The 26,482-nt window shown below is 40.5% G+C and overlaps 1 protein-coding gene across 18 annotated transcripts in view; it reads left to right on the top strand.

The window, feature by feature from the left end:
* The first annotated feature begins 3,347 nt into the window (after positions 1–3,347).
* The window catches only part of HNRNPC (heterogeneous nuclear ribonucleoprotein C), a 40,418-nt gene continuing 17,283 nt past the window's right edge, over positions 3,348–26,482 (top strand). For 8 of the 18 annotated variants that reach the window (XM_059707199.1, XM_059707180.1, XM_059707169.1 and 5 more), the window contains exons 1-4: positions 3,349–3,505; positions 8,331–8,495; positions 8,826–8,851; positions 9,374–9,545. The gene's annotated coding sequence lies outside the window, so the exon portion shown is untranslated. Of the gene's footprint in view, positions 3,506–4,129; positions 4,178–8,330; positions 8,496–8,825; positions 8,852–8,889; positions 9,546–26,482 lie in introns of those variants that run through there. The other 10 variants (XM_059707190.1, XM_059707126.1, XM_059707047.1 and 7 more) reach the window with 9 other exon arrangements.

Below are 26,482 nucleotides of genomic sequence, written 5' to 3'. Positions count from 1 at the left end.
AGGTCTCAGGCTGCACCAACCTTTTATCTGGTTCAGGATCCACCCATAGTATAGCCCTTAGGCAGGGAGGTTCCAGTGACACAGAGATTTATTCTTATCAATAAGGATTTACATGATTAAAGGTGGGGAGGTTGCTTCAGCTACCATTACCTGGATTAACAGAGGTGGTGCACAGCTCTGACCTTGGCTAGGGCTTCAAAGGTCACCAGCCTTCCAGGTTCTCTGTCTACACCTCTCTGCTAGTGAAGACAATAGGTGGTTTCCCACACTTCTCATTGATGTTTCTATCTCTCTATCCCTCTCCCTCACTCTCTCTCTCTCTAAAATCAATAAACACATATAGTTAAAAGGAAATAAAGTAGCCTAAAGCGATACATACATGCATGTGGCAAAAATTGAAACAATAGAGAAATGCACACAACTGAAAAAGGTTGTCAATCAAGTTCACTGTCATCAATCCAATGCCAACAGGACACCCAAATTTGGGGTGCAGTGAAGAGAGACTTTATTCAAGTGAAGCAGCTGAGGTGTTACAGCACCTGTTACAGTCCAAGCAGAGGAAATGCCGCTGAAAGTGTGTTCTACTGGACTGAGGGGAAGCTGGCTTACATAGAGAGAAGTTCCTTCCCGTAGTCCCATTGGCACATTTCTATGCAAATGAGGACTCCAAGCCCAAACTGTTTGATTGGTCCCAATAGCACTGTTGTGATTGGTCAGAATTGCCCATTCTTATTTAAAAAATATATTTTATTGATTTTTTAGAGAGAGGAAGGGAGAGGGATAGAGAGTTAGAAACATCGATGGGAGAGAAACATCAATCAGCTGCCTCCTGCACACCCCCTACTGGGGATGTGCCCAAAACCAAGGTACATGCCCTTGACCGGAATCGAACCTGGGACCTTCAGTCCGCAGGCCAACGCTCTATCCACTGAGCCAAACCAGTTAGGGCCAGAATTGCCCATTCTGAGTGACATTATTGAGCTGCTCAGATTAGTCTATAAAGATGAAAATGAGGGTATAACTGCATAGCTCCAATTGGAATGAGAAGATCTGAGTCTCATGGGTCCAAATGTAATACCAGGAGCTATTCTATAAGGCTCAGCTCAGATGGCAGGAGCACAGTGCAGGAAGCTTGGCAGCCTAGTTTGTGGTTTTGCCCTGAAATGCAGTGTGCATGAAAGGCCCCACATAAACAGCAGCTAGCTGCTAGACCTCGATTATAAATTTGGGCCCAGTTAACCATAAGGAGTCCTTTTTTTTTTTTTTTTTTTTTTTTACCTTTTCTTACAAGTTTTTAATGAGTGCCCATTGCATGGAATAAAGTCAAAATTCTAGAGCAGTGCAAATGTGGCTCTTTAAGAACTGACAGACATTTTCTACAATTCCTTACATGCACAATACATTCCAGCCTTACTAAATGAATTAAAAATTTTGAATTTACCATCGTGCTTTATCTGTCTTGTTTTGTGTATAAGCTATTCTCTAAGCTTAAAATATACTTTGAGCTTCAAAAAAAATCTCCTTATTGAAGATTTTTTATCTTGTCTCGGTTCAATTAATTGTATTCTCAGGCTACTGTATTTATTAAACACGATTAAAAACTACCTTACAGTCATTTTTTAAAGATGTCCATCTTTTTTCTTAAATTGAGTCGCTTGAGGGCAAGGACTGTGTATTAATCTTCATAATATCTCCCAAGCCTTGCTTACTGTATTTGATCAATTAATGCTGATTGGGTAAGTGAAATTCCCCCCCCCCCCCCCCAGGGTTCTTAGTGTACTGGGCTGCATATCTGGTGCTTCAGCCAGACGGGCCATGCTGTGCTGTCTGTTCCTATAACACATAGATAGGAAGGTACTGACTGACATCAGGCCAGGCCTTGAGATATGGTCTCATGGCCCCTTCCCAGCACGCAGGCCTTCTTTCTCAGAAGGCCCGGAAGTCGCATTCCAAATTTGGGAGACAAAGGACTGGAAAAAGTTTAAATAAAGAGCGTTTCCCCCATATTGGGGGCCCAGAATTTGAAAGACACATTTTTCTCTGGGCCTCCACAAAATTTAATAATAAAATTTAAATTCTGAGTCAGTGGTCTATCTCACTGAAGTGAACCCATAACATTAGTAGAGCTGGTCCACCACGTGCACAACTGCTATAGTATAAACAGAGGGGATTGCTTCTCCACCTTTAAAAAAAAAAAAATCCATCAGTTAATCCGCATCTTTAACCGGTATCCACATTAAAATATATATATATTTTATTGACTTTTTACAGAGAGGGATAGAGAGCTAGAAACATCAATGAGAGAGAAACATCGATCAGCTGCCTCCCGCACACTCCCCACTGGGGATGTGCCGGCAACCCAGGTACATGCCCCTGACCGGAATGGAACCTGGGACCCTGCAGTCCGCAGGCCTACGCTGAGCCAAACCAGTCAGGGCTGCTTCCACACCTTTTGTCTAAAATGAAGTGTAATAGGTTGGAGACGGGCCATTTCAGGATGAAGGTAAACTAGGGCCCAGATTAGGATGGGCGAGGGGGAAACCAATGGGGTAGGCCAATTTGGTTGGCACGTGTAGGGTATTAGTGAGATGACGGGGTCAGACAATGGGAATTACAGGCCTTGCATTTTAGACTTCCTTGACTTTTGTGATGGAGAGTAACAAGGGAGTTATTTGGCCTGGGTGAGATAAGGGTTGTCTGAGGATGGGCTGGACAGGCTAAGACAAGTGAAATTGTCCAGGAGGGAACTGACATTCCAGTCTGGAGCTGAGAAGGAATCTGAGGTTGGAAAAACCGCAAGGCTGAGTCTTCATGGCTCCCTCCTCGCTCCCAAATAACTCATTTCTTTATCCACACAGAACGCTGGATGATCCACTTGGGGTTTCTCTTTATTCCTAGGCCCGAGGCTAGGGCAGATGCTCCCAGAGCCCGCTACCAGCGGAAATCCCTTCCTCCCTCCCCGCCCTGGCGCAGCGGGAATTCCAAGATGTGGGCGGTCCTTTCATTAGGCGCTCTAAGGAGCAGAGATAGGGTAGGGCGGCCGCCAATCAGACCTCCCGGATACCCGGATGTGAAGCAGTACGCGATACAAAGGCGAGTTTCCACCCAGCGCTTCCTCAGCTAGAGTGGCCAATAAGCATGTCTCAGGAGATGAATGACAGGAAAAATAACCAGTTACAAACTAGTTCCTCTCACGCATGTGGAAATTCTTTTGCTTAGTCTAACCCACTGCTTATTGTGATTGGACAGAATTGTGAAGAGCGGTAGAATTGCCTAATTAGAAGCGGGAGCGAGAAAAATCGCAGCCAATAGGAAGAGTCTCAGTAGTGGGGCGGGGGCTAAGCCTTCGCCTCGGCGGCAGAGGAGACTCGGGGGCCATTTTGTGAAGAGACGAAGGCAGAGCGGTTGCTGCCGCGTTGCTGACCTCGAGCAGTAGTCGGCTTCTCCACGTAGAACCCGGGAGTAGGAGATTCAGAATCGAATCTCTTCTCCCTTTTCTCACCAGGTAAGTGGAGGAGATAGATGCAGGGGGAGGCGCTGGGTTCCCCTGTGAGCGCGAGGGGATGTGGGAGAGAAGATGAGGCCACCCTTTTCTCGGTAACTAGGCCCCCATTTATTCTCTTTGGCGGTGGGGGGTTAGGTCCTGTGCGGGAGAGAGTCTTGTAGGCCTCAGCCCTTGTGTAGATTTAACCTGGTGTCCTCTAGGCCACGATCAGCAGGGGAAGTGTCCTTTTTTCGTTCTCTTTCTGGGTTAACGGCTGCTTTCCTTTCATTTTTTTACGACCATGAGGTCTCCAAGCGGGATCATGAAAGGCAAGATCGACATGCTCGTTCATATAGTTGCAGTTAATACAGTGCTGGTGCCTCTTGTTAAATTTAAAAATTGGGCGGGGTTTGGGGGAAGGATTACCAAGTAGACATTTTACCGCGTGTCTCTCAATCCTGGAGCATACCGCAGGGCATACGAATAATAAATGTTATAACAGTGGATTTAGTATTTTATAGATTACTTTTATTTTACCTCTCTGAGAAAAGGATGGACCGCGAAGTATTTATTTTCTCTTATTTTTTTTTAAAGCTTGCAATCTCATATATTAACTACTAATTAAAGCTGACTTTTTATCTGCAGGTTATAAATCACTTGAAATATATATAAGTTAGTGGAATTTTCCTTGAGGTAGGTATTACTGTCTTTCTTGGAAAGAAATAGAGGTATAAGAATGTTGGTTGCCAGGTTATATTGAATCAGGAGCGGAAGTAGTAAGGAATTTAACCGCTAGGTTAGCTATAGGAATAATAGGCACTAAGTACTGAATTTGAATCTTTACAAGAACCCAATTACAGCAACCACTAGCAGTACCTGGAATTTCCCAGACTGCACTTGGGAAAAATATTTAGGAGAATTGCATTTGTTACTAATACAGTGTTCCAAGATGACCAAGTCTAATTTTCAGGATATTCTGGCATTAGTTTTCCAGACCATCTAAACTGGCAAGATTCATAACTACGTACTTTTTTATTAAGCAAATTTCAATGTGCCTACTATTTGCCACGTCCTGACCTTTATTAAAATTTTTTTCTAAGTTTATAAAAATAGCAGAGGTTTCCTTATCCAAGAAATCGCTATTTAAGGGGTAAGGCAGGCTAGAAGGGGTCTATTAGGGGAAAAGTGGGGGGGGGGGCACACTTTCAACAATAAAGATTTAAAAAAAAAACAAATTGCTATTTATTGTTGTGTAAGATTTAGTTGATTTTAATTTTCATAATGTGTTAATCTCACAAACTAACGTTAGTAAGCATGGCATAAACCAGTACTGCAAGGTAAATTTATTCCTGAAGAAACCTACTTGATAGGAAGTAAAAGTACTATTATTCTAGATACCCATGCATTTGTTGATTCCTCACCATTGTAGATAATGTAATAGGAATCAAAAACATTTTTTTTAAGCCTAAATATGTATATTATTTAATACACGGGCTTAAAACTAAAGTTTATTACTGCAGAATTGTTAGAAATGAGTTAAGGGCGGTGATTGCTTAATTTAGGAAATCATTTATCTAATAAAAATACTGTTGGCAAATAAAGAATGTCAGGAATTAATATTTAAGAAGTTACTGATGAGTTGAAATTAATTGAAGGGCACTGGACGTGTTAAGTCAAAATGTACCAAGGTAACAGTTCTTAGAGTTAATCTGGAATGATTTGGCCACAGAATTAATATCTGAACGTTTCTAGATATCTTTTCAAATACGTAGGCATTAGAACATTTATATATTTGCTAGAGAGGAGGAGTTTAAGAAGGGTGACTAAATTGCAGATCTGACCTTTTTGTCTCCTATGCTGATGACACAGGAATGCTTGGTGGTGGTTGCTATTCCTTCAGTAGAGACTTTAAACATAGCTTATATTTGTAATTAGGTCTCTAGAGAGTTTCACATAGCAGGCAACCAACCTTGTTTTGGATGGAGTTTCTCTTAGAAATAAGCAAGGAATAAGCTCCAAAATAGCTAATTATTCAAATCTTAAAGATTATTTTAACTGGTGAAATTGTGAGATGTTAACTGGATTTTACACCCCCTGCCCCAATGCTATTATTACCTGTGTCGGGCAAATGAGTTAAAACTATTTAGATATTAGTTAAATATGTAATAGATGAGTTATAGAAATAAAATTGAAATCTAATCAGAAATTAAAATAGAAATCGCTAGATTTCTGATTTCTAGAACTCATTTATTTCTGGAAGTTTTGAAAAGACAGAAATAGCTTTACGATTAGAAGTTTTTTTGTATATCATTAATGTTAACTGCCGTTAATGAAAGTATTTCAGTCTTCTAAGTGATTTTTCTTTCAAGTTTTTATTGATTTCATAGAGGAAGGGAGAAGGATAGAGGGATAGAAATATCAATGATGAGAATCATTGATTGGCTGCCTCCTGGACGCCTCCTACTGGGGATGGAGCCTACAATCCGGGCCTGTGCCCTGACCAGGAATGGAACCATGACCTCCTGGTTCATAGGTCAATGCTCAACCACTGAGCCATGCCTGCCGGGCAAGTAATTTTTTAGTAGTTGTCTTTTGGGACAAATTTGTATATGCTCATACTTAATATGTATACTCATTCATTCTCATTGGGATCAGGGAAGATTATGGTTTTGTACATGATTAGATTTAGCAGAGAATTGACTGGTGAGAACCAGAACTATTAGATACAGCATAACTGCTTGTGTTATCTAAGATACGGAAAATGTGGGGGCTATAAAGGGAAAAAGGATTACTATTGGACTGTTTTTTAAATTCCTTGGTGTATTTACTATGATAAGTTATAATTTTCTTGGATATATATTATATCAGGAATACATTCAAAGCCTTGCTGCTTAAACCTGTTGTCAGTACACTGGAAGGATAAGACAACTGTTTATAAAGAATTTATCTTAACTAGGGGGATAGAGGTTCCTCATTAAACTCTTCACAGTCCCTAAACATGAGCTGACATCAGAATCAGCAAGAGGGCTAGTTAAAACATTGCTAGGCTCTCTAGCCCCAGAGTTTATAATTAAGTCAGTCTGGAATGGGCCCCATCATTTGCATTCCTAATAAGTGCCATGTGATACTAGTTGTCAGACCTCCCTTTGAGAATACCCCTTTAGAAGGGATCCAAACCACTCAGGATTGTCAAAGTACAGTATAATTTGGCTATACTACTAATTACAAAGCGTTGGAATTAGCTAAAATAGTGGTTTTTTTTTTAATGAGTGATAGCTACTCAATTTATAACATCTTGGGAGACATCTTAACTTCTTTGAAAGATGTCTTATATTAACAGCTTTTTAAGTTTGTCTTTTTAAAAATAATATATTTTTATTGATTTCAGAGAGTTAAGGGAGAGAGGGGGAGAGAGAAAAGAGAAACATCAATGATGAGAGAGAATCATTGATCAGCTGCCTTCTTCAGGGCCCCCAACTGGGGGTTGAGCCTGCAATCCAGGCATGTACCCCAACCTCGAATTGAATGTTGACCTGGTTCATAGGTCAGTACTTAACCATTGAGCAACACTGGCTGGGCAATGTTATGTCTTGACACGTGCAAAGGATTTGTTTATAGATGAGCCACAAAGTTATGTTAACATATCCTGAAAATTTTAAGTACCAGATTCAGGCTATGACTCTTAAGAAAAAAAAAATGACTATTCTTTCCAAACACTGAGTCGAAGGAGGTAACATTTAAAAGGATGTACATTTTTCTACAGCTTTTTCTGTAGTTTGTGCATTTGTACAATTTAACACATCAAAACAAGTATACCAGTAACTTACATGTCATGCCTACACTGGTCTGCTTAAAAAAAATTTAGTTTAAATTTTAGAATTACTGTACTTCTGCTGTTGTTGTAGTCATTCATATATAGTTGACTTATGAAAGACTTTCAAAGTCAGTTTAAAATTTTTCAGGTTACTGAAATTTGGAGATGAGAATAAAACCTCCTGGCTGAATATTGAAATGTGAATGCAACTAGTCCATTCTTACTTACTCAAAAGACCTACAGTCTGATTGCAGATCTTGTTTCTGCTGATGAGATAGCCAGCCAGTCATGTTATTTTTTTGTTATATATAAGATTCTTTGAATTAGCTATGTATACTTGCTTATAAATTAGTGACTGATTATATATAGACCACTGAAACTTAAGGACCATAATTTTTCACCTGTTTTATGACACTAAATATTCAGTAGCCATTATCTTTCCCTTCATCTTCCGTTTTTCATTCTGTCAGTGAATAAATAATGTGTTCCTTGTTTAAAGCATCTTTTCTTGCTGTAGAACTTACTAGGTCTTGGGGTTTGTTCACTTAATTGGTTTTGAGAATCAGTGTTTCTCTCTTATGTATCTTCATGGTAGACCATTCTCCTTCATTCTGTATTACAGGAAAAATTACATGGACTTAAAATTTAAAAAGCCATGAATTTGCTTTCCTTCATTAATCTTTCATTCTTGAGATTTGCTCACTTTACCTCTGTTGGCTTGATATATATATATAGATATATATTCCTTGCCCAAACTGTTATCAAGGTGAATGTTTGAACTTAACACCTTTTTTGAGACCCTTAAGGGAATACATGCACTTATTTTGATAATTCTAGTTACCTACTAATGTTGAGGAATTGTCAAGACAATCACTGGTAGAAGTGATTCTATAGAGGCTCTCCCCATCCCAGTGGAATGTTATGCTTTACCAAAATGTGTTAGATGCAATGGACAGATGTTTCTGTCTTGGGGGTTTAGGGCACAACATTTCTGAGGAACTCTGACTCAATCTGTCCCTTCTCCTTTCACAGGGCAGCAAGGCGAACCCCATCCCTACTCACTGGAGCTCAGCTTTGATTTTTAACCTCCCTTCCCCACCCTTCCAGAACACACACATTCCCATTCCAAAACTGATTTTATAAAGAGCATTTTAAACATAATGATGCAACTTGGTGTGCACTACAGCAAATTTACAGGTGTTTTTTTTTTAATTGTTTCCAAAAACGGGACTTGGATTTAAGATGTAATTTTTAAAATTTCTATTTCTATTTTTTCTGCAGCAGTTGGGTTAGAGGAGGAGGAGCCTTTTAGCCTCTCATAAACTGACCTCTCTATTTCCTCGTGTATTTTTAAGATTGATTGATGATGTGGAAAGGGCTTTGCTTGTCTGCTACTGAGAACTTTACCCTTGCGGTTTTTGTGGAAACTGCTTTTGGAAAGAGAAAAGAAATGAACTTTATTGACTTGACATTTTTGCACCTCCCGTTTTTCTAATCTGGGCTATTTTTATTTTTGTTTTTTTACAGTGAGATTTTTTTGATCTTCAGCTACAGTAAGTTATTCCATTTTTTTTTACATTTTTCCTGACTTTCCGCTGATTTCCTTTTTATTGTTGTTACTAGTTACTATTATTTATTATTATTATACTTATGATGGTGATGATAATGATGATAATGACTGATGATTTTTAACCGGATTAAAGTCGAGTTTTTCTGAATGTTCATAAGAATTTCTCCTGCCTCCTAATTGACTTGGAGTTTTCCATCTTGGGAGAGAAAGTGAAGGCATTAGCATTTTTAAGTGGATTGATCACCTAAACCTTTTCTCTCCCAACCCCACCCTTGCCCTTATCCCTTCCCCCAAGCTCAAAAGAACTGGCTGTTAAGTCTGTGACCTTATTTTTCCTGATCTTTAACTTAACTGTTTTAGAGCATCTCTGGACGTCTGTATTTTTAATTTTTTTATTTTTATTTTTTTTATTTTTAATCTTTCATTTGTTAAATTTTTAAACTGTGCTGCAATAAAATGTGTGTGGTACTATTTAACACCTATGATGATGATGGCATTTTCCCAGAAAGCCATCTTCCTCCTGTTCCCCTTGAAATCCCATCCTGCTTTTCCTGTACACTACCCCTCACAAACCACAAGCTGCAGCAACATGGATGCCCAGCCTGGAGCAACGGCAGCCAGGATGACCTGGAGCCAGGGGGGCCTTCGGAACAGATGCACACCCTTCCTGGGTGATGGTAAGAGGTGTGAGGTCCACTGGTTTCATTGTGAAGACTAGGAAATACACCAGTCTAAGTTTAGTTGATGGAGGTGTAGGTGATAGCTTCTGGAAATGTTAGGGTTAATCTTTTTGTTTGTATCAAGAGATGTTTCCCAGGGAGGCCACTTAAATTTTTTGTAAACTAATCAAATTAGAAGTACCTAGTTAACTTAGGCTGACTGAAAATTTTTGATAATTGAAAAAAGCAGCTGAAGATTAAATATACTTTAAAATAAAGTGGCTTTTTTTATTTTATTGATTTTTTACAGAGAAGAAGGGAGAGGGATAGAGTGTTAGAAACATCGATGAGAGAGAAACATTGATCAGCTGCCTCCTGCACACTCCCTACTGGGGATGTGCCCGCAGTCAACGTACATGCCCTTGACCGGAATCGAACCTGGGACCCTTGAGTCTGCAGGCCGATGCTCTATCCACTGAGCCAAACCGGTTAGGGCAAAGTGGTTTTTTAAAAAATAAATTTTTATTGGTTTCAGAGAGGAAGGGAGAAGGAAAGAGAGAGAGAGAGAGAAACATCTGATGAGAGAGAATCATTGATCAGCTGCCTCCTGCACGCCCCTTAACCTGGGGACTGAGCCCGCATCCTGGGCGTGTGCCCTTGACCAGAATCGAACATGGCATCCTTCAGTCCACAGGCCAACCCTTTATCCACTGAGCCAAACCAGCTAGGGTGGCTTTTATTATTAAACATTATTTTTTAGAGAGGAGAGAGTGAAAAACCAATTTGATGGATTTGTTGTTCCACTTATTTATGCATTCATTGGTTGCTTCTTATATGTGCCTTGACTGGGGATGGAAGCTCCCATAACCTTGGTGGATTGGGTGATGCTCCAACCGACTGAGCTACCGGGCCAAGGCTAAAATGGCTTGTTTTAATGATTAACAACAAAGCAGTTATTTTTCTTACTATTGCAAATTAGTGAAAATTTTCTGTCATTTGGAGTAGTCTTCGGTTTGTGACAACAATTTTGTGTTGTACTCTATTTACTTTTATTAAAATTTAACATGAATCAAACCATAAGCTTGCTATAATATTAAGATGCTATCTCACTGGAAGGTTTTTAAAAACAAAGGGCTAGGAAGGCTTTTTAAGCTTTAAAAGGGAAATATATCTGTTTAATCTTTATCCAAATCAGAAAATCTAGGGTTGACTTCGTTTTCAATGATGACTTGTGGGCCAGTTAGATGTTGGGAAATAAAATGTGTTCCCAAGGGTGATAGGAAGGAATGAATCTGCTCTAGTCACAGGAATAATATGAGATTAATAAGGATATAAATAGCCAAAAAGTTAAAAAATTTGCAACCTGTAATATTTTACCGACAATAGCGCAATATTTTGATTACTAACTTTAATAGTTTTGAGCTGGGGCAAAAAGGATGATTTTTAAAGGCATGTTCCCTGCTGTGTTACTAGAATAAATCCCTTAGTCGTACTGAAATGGTAAAATCTAGTTACAGTGAACACTGAAGGTAGCCTTAAAGGAAAGCAGAATGGAAAAAAGTTAATGTCCTAAGGATATCTGGAAAAGGAATGGAAGGCTTTTTTCTCTAAGATCAAGTTTTATTAATGCTCTCTATTCTATGAAATCTATTTCTACTTTGGTGTTCTGTATCGTGGTCATTGTATGGCTGCTGTTCACTATAGGTTCAGTTAAATTTATTCCTTATTTTACAAATCCATTATTTTATGGATCAAGTTCTGGTTTTGAGGAAAAAGGTATACTTCTTCAAGGACTCAGCCTAGAAAGGGAGACAGATGAATGAGAATATGTCATGTGATTAGAGGTAAGTACAGAACCTAAAGTGGCATGCAAAAATGGGTACCTACTAATTAAGTGGTCAGGAAATGCTTCTAAGAGAAAGGGAATTGAAATGAATTTTAGAGGAGGCCAGATTATAACATCTTAATGCTGTACCAAGGAGTTTGTATTTTATCCAGAAACTAGTGGTGAGCTATTGAAAGATTCTAAACTGGGGAATGACAGATTTACCTTAGAAATGTCATTCTGATAGTGTGAATATGGCTTAGAGGATAAGGAAGATATTAAACTACAAGGAATAAGAATGACCTGACCTGGTTATCAGAGGAGAGGTAAATTTGGGAGCATGTAGTGGTGGTTGTGATATGAAGAGTGAGGGATTTGGAGTGACCCCTAGGATTCTAGCTTCTGGGATGAGGATAGTTAGATAAACATTAAACAAAAGGATTAGGGGTTGAGAGTAGGAGAAAGGTATTTAAACATTGATCTTTGAGATGATTGTAGAACATTCAAGTAGAGATTTTATTAAACATTTGAGTGATTATTATGAAAATCCCCCTTAGGCATATAGATATTGGCAAAACATACTGCCTTGGGTATTGTAGACTACTAGAGGCCTGATGCACGAAATTTGAGCAAGAGTAGGCCTTCCTTCCCCTGGCTGCCGGCACCGGCTTCCCCCTGGCACCCGGGACCCGGGCTTCTCTCCGGCCGCTGGCTGGCACCGGGGACCCAGGCTTCCCTCTGGCCCCAGCTTCGTCTGGTCTAATTAGCACATTATACTTTTATTATTATAGATTGAGAGAAATAAAGTGAACATATAGCAATTTCACAATCTAAATCCATGAAATGAAAAAACAGGGTGAGATAGTAGGGCAGTGGTTCTCAACCTTCTGCCCTTTAAATACAGTTGCTCATGTTGTGACCTAACCAAAATTATTTTCGTTGCTACTTAATAACTAATGTTGCTACTGTTATGATTCGTAATGTAAATATCTGATATGCAGGATGGTCTTAGGCGACCCCTGTAAAAGCATCCATCGTTCGACCACCAAAGGGGTCGCGATCCACAGGTTGAGAACCGCTGTAGTAGGGGAAACTTACAATGTGGAAGTATGAGCCTGATGCTAGTGAAATTGAGATCTGTACATGGATTATCGTATCTGAAAGAAGATAATTGGGAGTGGTTGGAAACTAGGCCTTAAAGCAGCAGTTTTATGGTTGGGTCACAACATGAATTAAATACATTTAAAGGGCCAGAGCGTTGAGAACCACTACAAATACTACTGGAGAATAGTCACTAAGAATGCATAGAGTAAGCCCTAGCTGGTTTCGCTCAGTGGATAGAGCCTCAGCCTGCATACCGAAAGGTCTGGGTTCCATTCTGGTCAAGGGCACGTGCCCGGGTTGTGGGCTCAATCCCCAGTAGGGGGCGTGCAGGAGACAGCCGAACAATCATTGTCTAATTGATGTTTCTATCTCCCTCTCCCTCTCTGAAACCAATAAAAATATATTACAAAAAAAAAGAATGCAAAGGATAGATGAAATTTGGGAAGTAGACAAGTACTAACCATAGTATACAGGTCCTTTTTGGGTCATGTTTAAGATCTAGATTATCTGTTGAAATTCTAAAGAGAACAGAGAGATCTGATTCTTTTGAATTTCCTTCTGGCTCTTTTGTGGGAAAGGTTAATAATGGGGACTAAGTGCAAGTTAGAAGACTTATAGTTAATCTCTTGAAGAAAGTAGTGATCCTATGCCTGAGGCTACTTGCCCTGGTTTTTCAAATGAATTTTCTTTGTGTATATTAATGAGCAAATGTACTTAGTTTGAAGAAAATAGGTTAGGTAGGCTGAAAGATGTCACTGGTTATTTCTCTAACAACCCTTGTTGAGACATAATTGGTTTGCTATTTGAAAGGAAAAATGAAGTAGAACCTGAATTTCTTTATTTTGAATGCAGTAATCTGGACATTTTACCATGTATTCACCACTGTTAACTTTCTTGTGTTATTTACTCTTCATCATAACCTTACGTAAATATTACAATATTCATATTTTCTATTTTTTAAATATATTTTTATTGATTTCAGAGAGGAAAGGAGAGGGAGAGAGAGCTAGAAACATCAATGATGAGAGAGAATCATTGATTGGCTGCCTCCTGCACACTCCCTACTGGGGATCGAGCCAGCAACCTGGGCATGTGCCCTTGGCTGGAATTGAACTTGGGACCCTTCAATCCTCATACTGACACTCTATCCACTGAGCCAAACCGGCTAGGGCACAATATTCATATTTTAGAGATGTGAATATTGAAGCACATAATTTAAATAATTGCCTAATAGTGAAGCATGGATTCAACCTAGGCATTTAACCCTGCAGATTTCTATTTAAAAAAAAATAATATATGTATATGTATGTATTTGATTTTAGAGAGAGGAATGAAGGGAGAGAAAAATACATCGATCAGTGTGAGAGAGAAACATTGATGGGTTGCCTCCCACATGTGCCCTGACCAGGATGGAACCCGAAGCCTGGGTAGTTGCCCTGACTGGGAACCAAGCCCACCACATTCTGTGTAGGAGAGGATGCTCCCACCAACTGAGCCACACCGTCCAGGGCAGTTTCAACTCTTAATCACACTAGACTACTTGATATGTGAAGTATTCAGTAAACAATAAAAAACTGCTTGGGACTTTTAAAAAAATTTTAAAGGGATTTAAAATATTTTTGTATACTTTTTATAACATTTTAAATGGCCTGAAGAAGTTACAAGGGTTATTTAGGTTAGGTAGGTAAGGCTTTGTAGTATAACTGTAGAATCTTTAGATGTGACAGCATTCTTTTAGAGACATAAACACATTTTAAATGTTTTTTTTCAGTTAAAAATAAACTGATTTTATGGATTTTAGAAGCAACCCCAGAGGGGTGTTGCTAAATCCAGTGGTCATTTTTCTTTTTTGTGCAAAGGGATAGTGAATCTCTGAGGGGTTCACATTGTACCCCCATAACAGGGTAGGTCTTTTTTTTAGAATTGTTACTGAAGACAACATTGAGTGTAACTCTTAGGGTTTGTATGAATAAAATTGATAAAAGTCAACTTCCCAAACCCTGGGGAAATTGCAGAGTGGAAAAGGTTTGGACTTTGGAATGAGAGCTGGGTTCACATCTGTTCTAGCACTAGCATTGTGACCCTAATTAAGTTACCAAACCACTCTGGTCATGAACAGTCCTCATCTTCAGTTTTAACCATATTTCCACACTTCTGATACACTGTAATCAATGGCATAACAGTGAGGGTGGTTGCCTGTCCAGGAAAGGTCTGGTGAGAGAGACAGTTGGGAAGTAGTTCCTAGATTCCGGGCATGCTGCATCAAGGAAGCCTATATCCTGGTCCTGAGGCTGAAAGCTTTGAAATGGGAAGTGGGGTGCTCAATCTGGGGATCCTCTTGGTGATTGGATTCCTCCCCTAGATCACCATGGTGGAGAAGCTGAAGCATGGATGCACAGTGCATTCCCTGGCTTGCCTACTCACCCAGTAACAGGTCAGCCTGCACTGCATAGTGTATCTCAGCTTGTGCATGCCACCTGATGTGTAGGTCATTGTGACCTCCCTCTCCCAACTGAGTTCTGTCTGGCTAGGGCTGGATTTCTCTTTTGAATGACATACCCATATATAGTTACCTATCTAGTTAAGTATATTAATTTAAAAGTTCAAAACTGGGACTCGTGCTATTCTTCCTTCAGAGCAATTTCTCCTGCAGTGATTTTGTTAACAAAATTTCCAGTTTTTGTTTTTTTTACATATTTTATTGATTTTTTACAGAGAAGAAGGGAGAGGGATAGAGAGTTAGAAACATCGATAAGAGAGATGGATCACCTGCCTCCTGCACGCCCCCCACTGGGGATGTGCCCGCAACCAGGATACATGCCCTTGACCAGAATCGAACCCGGGACCCTTGAGTCCGCGGGCCGACGCTCTATTCACTGAGCCAGACCGGTTTGGCAGATTTCCAGTTTTCATGTCATTTAGGCCAGACTTGGTTAACCTTGACTTTTTTTTTCCTCTGATGCCTCACCTTTGGCCCTGTCGAAAATCTTGTCAGCTTTTCCTTTAAAATAAAAGAATAATTCACCATCCAGAACTGCCACCGCTTGTTCCAGTTTTAAGCCACCATGGTCTCTTGTGCATTTTGCAATAGATTTGTTTCTTTATCCCCTCCCCCCCAGTGTGTGGTAGCTAGGTTAATCTTGTTAAAATGTAATGCTTGAAGTGATGTAAATAACCACTGTGCTGGTACAACTGAAACTAATAATATTGAATGCCAACTGTACTTGGAAAAAAAAAAGATAGGAAAATGTAATACTTGAAAAATGTATTGCTTGAAATCCAGTTGCTGCCTATTTCAGTCTAAAAGCCAAATTTTTCATTGTGATTTATAAGACTCCTCCTCCTTTACTGCTAATAGTATATTCTGCTCCAACCACACTGGTCTCTTTACTGTGTCTTAAACACATTAGATGCTCTTACCTGAAAGCCTTTTTTGGGGATTTCCTTCCCCCAGACATTCATAAGGTTAGGTTCTCCAATTTAGGTTCTTACTCAAAGCTGCCACTCAGTGATATTTTCTCTCACAGCCCTTCAAGCCCCCACCCCCACTGCCAATACTCCAGCTCTTTCAATAGCTCACCTATTATAGAAGCTTATTTTCTACTATGTAAAGGCAAAGAGAAATATCTGGAAAGATACATATAAAACAACATTAATTACCTTTGCACAAGGGAGAGGGACTTAGGAAGGTAGAAGGAAACTTGCTCTGTGTGCTTAAAGACTGATTATTATAATGAACAATACATTTTGCTTCTAGTTAAAAAATTTACCTTAGATATGTATCAACTCTTCTAGTACTGTGTCTGGCTATAAATAGTGTAAGTACAGCCGGTGTCATATGGGTTTAGCAGCAGTTTTGGGAGTTAAATAATAACCTTAAAATAGGTTTGGCTGTGATTAAATGAGTCAAGTTAACATTTGAGGGCAGAGGCTGCTCTATGTTGCCTGTGATGGGGCTGTAATAAAAATTTGAAAGAACTTAACCCAGCCTGTGTGGCTCAGTAGTGGAGCTTTGACCCATGCATGAAGTAGTCACCAGTTCAGCCCTAGCTGGTTTGGTTCAGTGGATAGCGCGTGGGCCTGCGGACTGAAGGGTCCCAGGCTTGATTCTGGTCAAGGGTACGTGCCCAGGTTGCGGGCTTGGTTTCCAGTAGGGGTAGGAGGTGTGCAGGAGGCAGCTGATCGCTGTTTCATCAGTGTTTTTTTTTCTCCTCTTCTCCCTTCCTCTCTCTAAAAACCATTAAAAAATTATATTCTCCAATGAGAACCGTATCGCTGTTTTTTAAAAGAGTTAGCCATAACAGATTTGGAAGGACATCTGACTTTTTTCTTCCTACCTAACATGCTTTCCTATTTTACCACTCTGAAATACTTATCCTGTTTCCCATGTAAATTAACTTATGACTTGAATTGATTTTAGAACTGAGGTAACTGTGGGTTAATGGAACCAGTCCTTAGGCTTTTCTGGCTAGTCCAGAATAACAGGAATAGTTTTGTAGAGTACATGATAAACGTAATTTTCTGTATTCTGCAAATGATTTAACCATTCACCATTCATAGTGTATTATTCCTTATATTAATCCTTTAAATATAGTCATCTTCACCTATATTTTATTTTGGTGTTAACTTTAAAGTTGTGGTTTCATTGAAATTAGTAAGATTAATCTAATGACTTAAGATTGATGTAGGTTTTTAAGAGAAGGTACCCCATTTTTATTTCACTTTTAATCCCAATTTAGTAAGCATGCATGCTCATACAATATTTAGAACGTGTAAGCCATCCCTGGCTGGTGTGGCTCAGTTGGTTGGGTGTCACCCCATGAACTGAAAGAGTGCCTGTTCTATTTCTGGTCGGTTTCTGGGCTTGATCCCTGGTAGGGGATGTGTAGGAAGCTGCTGATAGTTGTTTCACGCTCAGATTGATGTTTCTTTCTCGTCCCCTCTCCTCTCTAAAATAAAAAATATGTATTGGGGAAAAAATGCAAACCGGCCACATACAAAGGGGGCATACTTCAGCCAGAAAGAAAAGTTTGGTTTTTTATTTTGTTTTACATATATAGGCTTATCATAAAAGTCATATCATACATTTAAGTAGCATTTTTTTTAACATAACATGAACATAAGATGTTAGTAAATAAGATTTCTACATAGTATTAACGTTGCCTACTTATATAGTATTCTACTTAACTAACAGTTTTTCCTTTTATAAACAGTTTCAGCCCAGCCAGGTGTTGCTCAGTGGTTGAGCATCGACCCAGGAATTTAGAGATCATGGGTTTGATTCCTGGTCAGGACACAAGCTTAGGTAGCAGGTTTGATGCCCATTAAGAGATGTGCAGGATACAGCGGATTGATGATGTTTCTCTCACATCGATTTTTTCTGTCTCTTTCCCTCTCCCTTGCTCCCTAACGACAAAACATTTTAAAAAGTTTCAGAAAAAATCAAATAGTCTTACAACTAAAATTTTATAAATACTAATGATTATTTTTTAAAAAATATATTACTAGAAGCCCAATGCACGAAATGTGTGCAAGAGGCTTGGCCCTTGCAGCCCCAGCTCTGTAAGGTTGGTCGTTTGGTCTAATTAGCATATTAGTTCTTTATTATATAGGATTGATTTCAGAAAGGGTGAGAACTATAAAAACAACGATGAGAAAGAATCATTGACCTGCTGCCTCCTGCACGCACACAGGCACACACACCCACTGGGGATCCAGCCCACAGCCTGACCAGGAATCGAATCTATGACCTCCTGGTTCATAGGTTGATGCTCAACCACTGATTCACACTGGCTGGGCCCATTGATTATTTTTTCAGAGTTAATCCCCAGAAATATAATTGTTCAAGTGCATATATGTTTTAAAAACTTTGTAAATTTAGGTTGCTCTCCCAAAAGGTGATGACAGTTTATCTACTTACTTGCAGTGTAAATGATGGCTAATGATTTGTAGTTTTGTGAATTGCCTGGATCTTTCGCTTATGTTTCAGGGTTGGACACTGAATTTCAGACTCTGATAAGTAGAAATTAAAGAATAAGAATATTATGGTTATGGAATTGCTTACAAGTTGAATATATTTCTGTGTATAGTTTGAGATTCGCATATAATTTTTTGTGTGTGTGACTCCTCACCCAAGGACATTTTTCCATTGATTTTTAGAGTGGAAGGGAGGGGGAGAAGCGGAAAAAGAAACATTGATTGGTTGCCTCCCACGTGCACCCCAATGCAGGAGGGATTGAGCCTTCAACAGAGGTACTAGCCCTTGACTGGAATCAGGCCAGTGCTGTATCTACTCATCCAAACCAGCTCGGGCTCTCATAAAATTTCTAGTCTTAGACATGTGTGTGCATATGTTTGGTGCCATCTTAATTTTATTGTGGAAAATTTCTAAACATACACAAAAGAATTTGTCCATTCTTTAACAACCCTTGGGCAATCTTGTTTTATCTATACCTGCATCTACCCTTCCCTCCCTTTACTTTGAAGTAAATCCTTGCTATATTTTACCAGTATTTTAATGTGTTTCTGTAAAAGATGAGGACTTTAAAAATAATCACAAAAATTGAATAAATGTATTTTCAGACACTAAAATACTATCCTGAAGACTGTAAGGCATTCGCAGCTGTGTTTTATTTCTGTAGGGATGGTAACGTGGATGATGGTTTTGCTTTTATTTTTTATTTTCTTAAAAAAAATGTTTTTATTGATTTCAGAGAGGAAGGGAGAGATAAAAACATCAATGATGGAAATCACTGATTGGCTGCCTCTTGCTTGCCCCCTACTGTTGATCTAGCCCATAACCTGGGCACGTGCCCTTGACCAGAATCAAACCTGGGACTCTAGTCCACAGACTGTAACTCTATCCGCTGAGCCAAACCCGTGAGGGCGGTGATGGTTTTGCTCTTACATGTTTTTCGCTCATCGGTTCTCACCCTGTGGGTCGCGACCCCTTTGGCGGTCGAACGACCCTTTCACAGGGTCCCCTAAGACCATCCTGCATATCAGATATTTACGTTGCGATTCATAACAGCAACATTACAGTTATGAAAGTAGCAATGAAAATAGTTTTATGGTTGGGTCACAACATGAGGAACTGTATTTAAAGGGCCAGAAGGTTGAGAACCACTGGCTTAGACCTTTCTGGAATTTGGGAAGTTTTGTTTACTCGAGATAAGTTTTTTAAAAATTGAGAGAGAATCTCAGTATAGTTAGCTTCATATTGGCTGATAAAATCAAGTTCAAGATAACAAAAGATGGGATTCCACTATATGTATTTTACTGTTAGATTCTCAAGTTTAGAACATAATCATACGTTTTAGCTGCTATGGTCTGAGTGATGGAAAATGTAGTAGCTTTAAGTTATATTTCCTTATAAGAGTTTTTTTTATAATTTTTTATTTTTTTAAAATATTTTTTATTGATTTTTTACAGAGAGGAAGGGAGAGAGATAGTTAGAAACATCGATGAGAGAGAAACATCTATCAGCTGCCTCCTGCACATCTCCTACTGGGGATGTGCCTGGAACCCAGGTACATGCCCTTGACCGAATCCAACCTGGGACCTTTCAGTCCGCAAGCCGACGCGCTATCCACTGAGCCAAACCGGTTTCGGCTCCTTATAAAAGTTTTTGCTGCCGAAACCGGTTTGGCTCAGTGGATAGAGCGTCGGCCTGCGGACTGAAGGGTCCCAGGTTCGGTTCCGGTCAGGGGCATGTACCTTGGTTGGGGGCACATTCCCAGTGGGAGATGTGCAGGAGGCAGCTGATAGATGTTTCTCTCTCATCGATGTTTCTGACTCTCTATCTTCCTCCCTTCCTCTCTGTACAAAATCATTAAAATATATTTAAAAAAAGTTTTTGCTGTACTGGTCCAAAATCTTTTATTCACCATTCAGAAATTTAAAATCCTATGGCAAGAAAGTTTCTCATTAGTTAGACAGACTCGTTTGGTGACAAAACCTGACCTCAATCGACATGAGATTGATTATAGTCTGTGATAAATTTAGTGACTGCATATGTATTACTGTGGAAATACTACTGCATTTCCTTCCCCAGATCCTATTGGGGTGTTCTATATCAAGAAATCGTAGTGTCATTACCTTTGTAAAATATGAAAATTCCTGATTTTCCAAACACGTCTCCAAGAGACCATGGTAGACTTTGAAAAGTATATTTTGTTGGAATTGAATGCTCAGCTTAAAGGAATTTACTGGTTCAATTGAAACTTTCTACAAGATAATAAGGCAATGAAGTGTTGTTAAGTATTGTTGACTTTTGGTGTTCAGAACATTGGTTTATACTCCAGCATCATCATCTGGAAGTTTCATAGAAATGCAGTATTTTCTTGCTATATCCTAGAATCATTGAAATTGTTGATTTAAGATAAATACCTCCTAAATTCTTAAACATAAAGACACTACTCTTCCCTTGACTATGGGTTTATACACTGACCATTTTGTTCTCATTTACATAGGTTTTCAGTTATATTATAAACTAGAGGCCCCGTGCATGAAATTCACGTGTGGGTATGGTCCCTAGGCCTGGCCTGCGATCAGGACCATCTTCTCTGGCAGAGGGCAGTCCCAATCCCTAGGTGCAGCCCCTGGTCGTGCTCAGAGCAGGGCCGATTGGGGAGTTGGCGCGCCGCCCCCTGTCATGCACAGAGCAGGGCTAATCAGGGGGTTGGAGAGATGCCCCCTGTCATGCACAGAGCAGGGCCCATCAGGGGGGTTGGGGCTCTGTACCCTGTCATGCATAGAGCAGGGCCAATCGGGGTTGGGGCGCTGCCCCCTGTCACACACAGAGCAGGGCCCATCAGGGGGTTGGGGCTCCGTACCCTGTCACACACAGAGCAGGGTCAATCAGGGGGTTGGGGAGCTCCCCCCCATCATGCACAGAGCAGGGCCGATCAGGGGGTTGAGGAGCTCCCCCCTGTCACTCACAGAGTAGGGCCGATAGGGTAGTTGGGTCACCGCCCCCTGTCACACACAGAGCAGGGCGGATCAGGTGGTTGGGGCACTGCCCTCTATCACCCACAGAGCAGGGCCAATCAGGGGGTTGTGGCTCCGCCACTGTCACACTCAGGGCAGGGCTGATGGGGAGGTTATGGCTCTACCCCATCACACACAGAGCAGGGCCTGGGGGGGGGGGGGGTTGGGGCACTGCCCTCTATCACCCACAGAGCAGGGTCAATCAGGGGATTGGGGAGCTCCCCCCTGTCACAGAGTAGGGTCGATAGGGGAGTTGGGGCACTGCCCCCTTTCACACACAGAGCAGGGCAGATCAGGGGGTTGGGGCGCCACCACTGTCACACACAGAGCCGCAGGGCTGATGGGGAGGTTATGGCTCTACCCCATCACACACAGAGCAGGGCCCCTGGGGGTGGGGGAGTTGGGGCGCCGGCCTCTATCACCCACAGAGCAGGGCCGATCAGGGGGTTGAGGCACCGCACCCTGTCACACACAGAGCCTCAGGGCGATCAGGGGGTTGGGAAGCTCCCCTGTATCAGGCACAGAGCGGGGCTGATCAGGGGGTTGGGGCGCCTTCCCCTGTCACGAACAAAGCAGGGCAGATAGGGAGGCTGTGGCCCCACCCCCTGTCACACATAGAGCCGCAGGGCGATCAGGGGGTTTGGCCGCTGCCCCCTGTCACGCTGATCCCGGTGCCGGGAGGCATATTACCCTTTTACTATATAGGATAGAGGCCTGGTGCATGGGTGGGGCTGGCTGGTTTGCCCTGAAGGGTGTCCTGGATCAGGGTGGGGGTCCCCACTGGGGTGCCTGGCCAGCCTGGGTGAGGGGATGATGGCTGTTTGTAGCTGGTCACACACCCTTCAGGGTGGGGGTCCCCACTGGGGTGCCTGGCCAGTCTGGGTGAGGGGCTGAGGGCTGTTTTCAGGCCGACTGAAGTTCCCAACTGCTCCTTTTTTTCTTTTTCTTTTTTTTTAATTCTGGGCCAGGTTTAGCTCTGACTCCAGCTCTGAGGCCTCTGCTGCTGAAAGCAGGTTTCTGGGGTTTTGTTTAGCTTCTGTATTTGTTACAGTGTTTCTTAAACTGCAAGCTCAGAGGCCGGCAAGGCAGGTGGGGAACGTTGGAATCCTCTGGCACTGAAGCAAGCAAGCCTCATGTTAGTTTCAAGCTGCCTGTCTGCCGGCCTCCATCTTGGCTGGCAGTTAATTTGCATATCTCGCTGATTAGCCAATGGGAAGGGTAGCGGTCGTACGCTAATTACCATGTTTCTCTTTTATTAGATAGGACTAGAGGCCTGGTGCACAGATTTGTGCACCGGTGGGGTCCCTCAGCCTGGCCTGCGCTCTCTCAATCTGGGACCCCTTGGGGGGATGTCAAGCTGCTGGTTTTGGCCCGATCCCGCAGGCCAGGCAGAGGGACTCCACTAATCAGTAATTAGTGGGATAATTTGAGACCATGTAATTTGTTTGTAATCCAGAAAACTTTCAGTGATAGTAGCATTGACATTTGTCTGAATCAGTTCTTGACGTAAATCTTCACCAAGCTTCTTTTTAAAAGCGTTATTTAAAATTTTTGTAATATCTCTTTTAATCAATGAGTTTGCTTGTGAATTTAGTTTGGTGAACCTCCACAAGTGTTGCTGTCTTTAAAAAAAACAAAACACCTTTTATTGATTTTAGAAAGGAAGATAGAGGGAGAAAGATAGAAACATCAATGATGAGAGAGAGTCATTTGATCGGACTGGATCCAGCCCACACCGGGTCTGTGCCCTGACTAGGAATTCAACAATCATCTTCTAGTTCATAGGTTGACACTCGGCCATTGAGCAACACTGGCTAGGCTAATGTTCAATATTCTTTCCTTAAAACAATTTTTTATGTTTATTACTTCTTTTGGATTTTCTGCCTTTTTTCTGTTATAATTTTGGGAACTGTTGAGGTCTTCACGGTTTTTGCGTTTTATTTTTTTTCTGATTTTAATACTTACTTAAATTCTCACCCAAATAGAGAGAGAAACATCTATGGGTGCCCTCTTCATTCACCTCAACTGGGCACCTAACCTGCAACCCAGGTATGTGCCCTGACCAGGAATCAAATCAGCAACCTTTTGGTGCAAAGGGTGATGCTCAACAGAGTCAATCTGAATGGACAGTTTTTGTTTTGTTTTAATCCTCACCCAACAACATGCATTTTAGAGAGGGGGAGGAAGGGAGAAAGAAACATTAATTCGTTGCCTCCTATATTAACCCCGTCTGGGGATCAAACCTTTGACTTAGGTATGTGCCCTGACTGGGAATTGAACCTACAACCTTTTCAGTGTATGGGACAATGCTCCAACCAACTGAGCCACAGTGGCCAGGGCTTTCTTGAGGTTTTGACAATTGCATATGTAATTTTTTACATTTAAATTTTGATCCATCTGTAATTAATTTTGGTATATAGGGTGAGATTGGTCCCCATTTATTTTAGATGGCTACATGGCACCATTTACTGAATTACTCATTTTCTTCCCCTGTTAATATCTTGTGTATTTTTAGTCTTAATTCTTAGAATTAACAGCATAATTTGTCTAAAAGTGGCACACTTTGTTTTTTCTTGGCCTGAAAATGCCCTGTAAATATTACCATGTGCTATTTTCTCATGCTAGTGGTCTTTCCATGATAGTCTACCTTGAGATCATGTCTGGTTTTTATTTTTGTTTGTTTTTGGGGAATTATGTCTATGCTTTGATGACTAATAAGCTTTGGGAATGGAAAGAATTTAAAGCACTATGTTCTTTTTGTAGACACATAGGGAGTTCATTTTTCCCCTCTGAAGGAGCCAGAAAAAAATAGTTGATGAATTTTTAATGTTTCCTACATCCTTTGTGATATCATACTATGTTAGTACAGTTTTGGTAATATTATTGTACTTTAAACGCTTTTATTCTTGAAATATTAATGTTTATTGCATGTAATGTTATATGTAAGATTTTTCTTGAGTAATTGGTGTTTATTGCATGTAAGTAACATTTAAGATCATTTTTCTTGAAATATGGTTTATTGAATGTTACATTATTATATTTAAAATTGTTTTTCTTGAAATGAAAAACTGAGAAAAATAAAAGAAATAGTTGATGAATGCAATAAAGATACAAGGGAGCGAGGAAAGGTAGGCGAGGTAGATTGAGTAATACGAAAGTTGTGTGGGGAAGGGCATTAAAAGGGATTGAAGTGGGCAAAATAGGAGCTCTTAAGTGTGTTAAAGGAAAACAACTGAGACCGACGATGATGCTCTCATTAGGCACAGAAATTATAATACTCAGAAGTTACTGAAAAACTGTTGACAAGAAATTGTATGTCGAGATTTAGTCATCTTTTTAAAAAAAATTGCCAACTCATTGCTGCCATCTAGTGACACTTTGTCTTTAAAATTCTTCAAAGAAAGGTAGGAAAGAGCATATTAGGTATGACAGTTGCATCTACTTTTAATTAAATGTAGAGTCTAGGTTTTAGGGGATAGTAATATAGAAAATTATAAGGTAGGGTTCTGAATGTCCTACTCTGAGGTAAGTTAATATTTTTTTGTTCTCTAGTTAGTATGACGACATCTAATAAGTTATACTTGGTGCCATATTTCATTTCTTTTTTGTACCAACATATTATGTGATATAAGTAAGTATAGTGTGATTAATCTATGTGAATAGAATGCACAGGTAGAGAACTGGTTGAAATGCCCATTAGAAAAACCTTGTGGCTTGTTTACTTATCCCCTCTACCCCCTGTGTTTTGCAATACATATTCCCAGATATGATACTGAACACAATCTGACTGGCACTGTTTTGTTAGGTATCATCCGTTCCATCCTTTCTACTAAAGATGGAGTTCTAGTGGCCATTACATAAAGGCAAGGGAGCTGAAGTCTTGATTCCAATTAGAAATTGATTTGGCTCAGCTCCCAGCAAATTCCAGAACCTTTATAACCTGTATTTCTGGACCATTTGAACCATGTGTTTCTTTATAATTGTCAGATAACTCAATCTGCTTTTTTTTTTTTTTTTAACCTTTCTATGTACCTATTCTCTGCAGAATTTTCTTGACATTTAATGTGAACTTAAAGAGAAAAGGGCTATGTCCTGGCCAGTGTTGCTCAGTGGTTGAGCGTCGACCTATATGAACCAGGAGATCACAGTTGATTCTTGGTCAGGGCACATGCCCAGGTTGCAGGCTCGGTCCCCAGTGTGGGGTGTGCAGTAGGCAGCCAATTTAAGGATTCTCTCTCATCGATGTTTCTATCTCTCTCTCTCTCCCTCTCCATTCCTCTCTGAAATCAGTAGAAACTAAAAAAAGGGGGGGTGGTCTCCAATTCAGTTCCCAGTCAAGGGCATGTACCTGGGTTGTGGGTTCTCTCTCCATTTCAGGTTTGTGTGGGAGGCAATCAGTTGATGTGTCTTTCTCCTCCCCCCCCCCCCCCTCCACTCTCTGAAAAAAAAAATGGGAAAAATATTTTCTGGTGAGGATTAACAGAAAAGGGGAGGGGGAGGCAAGAAATGGGCTACTTGTTATAAACATTTCCTTAATTTTTTGCTACATTGACAATCCAAGATAGGATTGCCTCTGTTAAGAGGAGACTCAGGATAGCTCAAACTTTAGAATGAATAGTGGAAATAAAATTGACAGTTTTCTTGCATCTCAACCAGATGGAGATTTTAATTTTCTTGTTTTTAGGATATGCCTGGGATGGTAGAAGTAGGAATCAATACATTTCTATATCCACTAATCTTGTCCTTTGCACTGCCACTAGTTCTCCCACCCCCATTTTCATTGATTTCAGAGAGGAAGGGAGAGAGATGGAAACATCAGTGATGAGAGAGAATCACTGAATCATTGATTGGTTGCCTCCTGCACTCTCCACAATGGAGCTTGAGCCCACGACCCAGGCATATGCCCTGAGAATTGAACTGTGACCTGGTTCATCAGCCGATGCTCAACCTCAACCGCTGAGGGCACCATCTGGGCAGTCTTTTTCTTTCTATTATCTGTACTCTGGTGGAATTCTCTTTATCTGGAAATCACATCCAC

Source organism: Myotis daubentonii, chromosome 1 (genome assembly GCF_963259705.1).
Source record: "Myotis daubentonii chromosome 1, mMyoDau2.1, whole genome shotgun sequence".
NCBI lineage: Eukaryota > Metazoa > Chordata > Mammalia > Chiroptera > Vespertilionidae > Myotis > Myotis daubentonii.
Note: the sequence above shows the minus strand (reverse complement) of the source record. Positions and strands in the feature narration are given on the sequence as shown.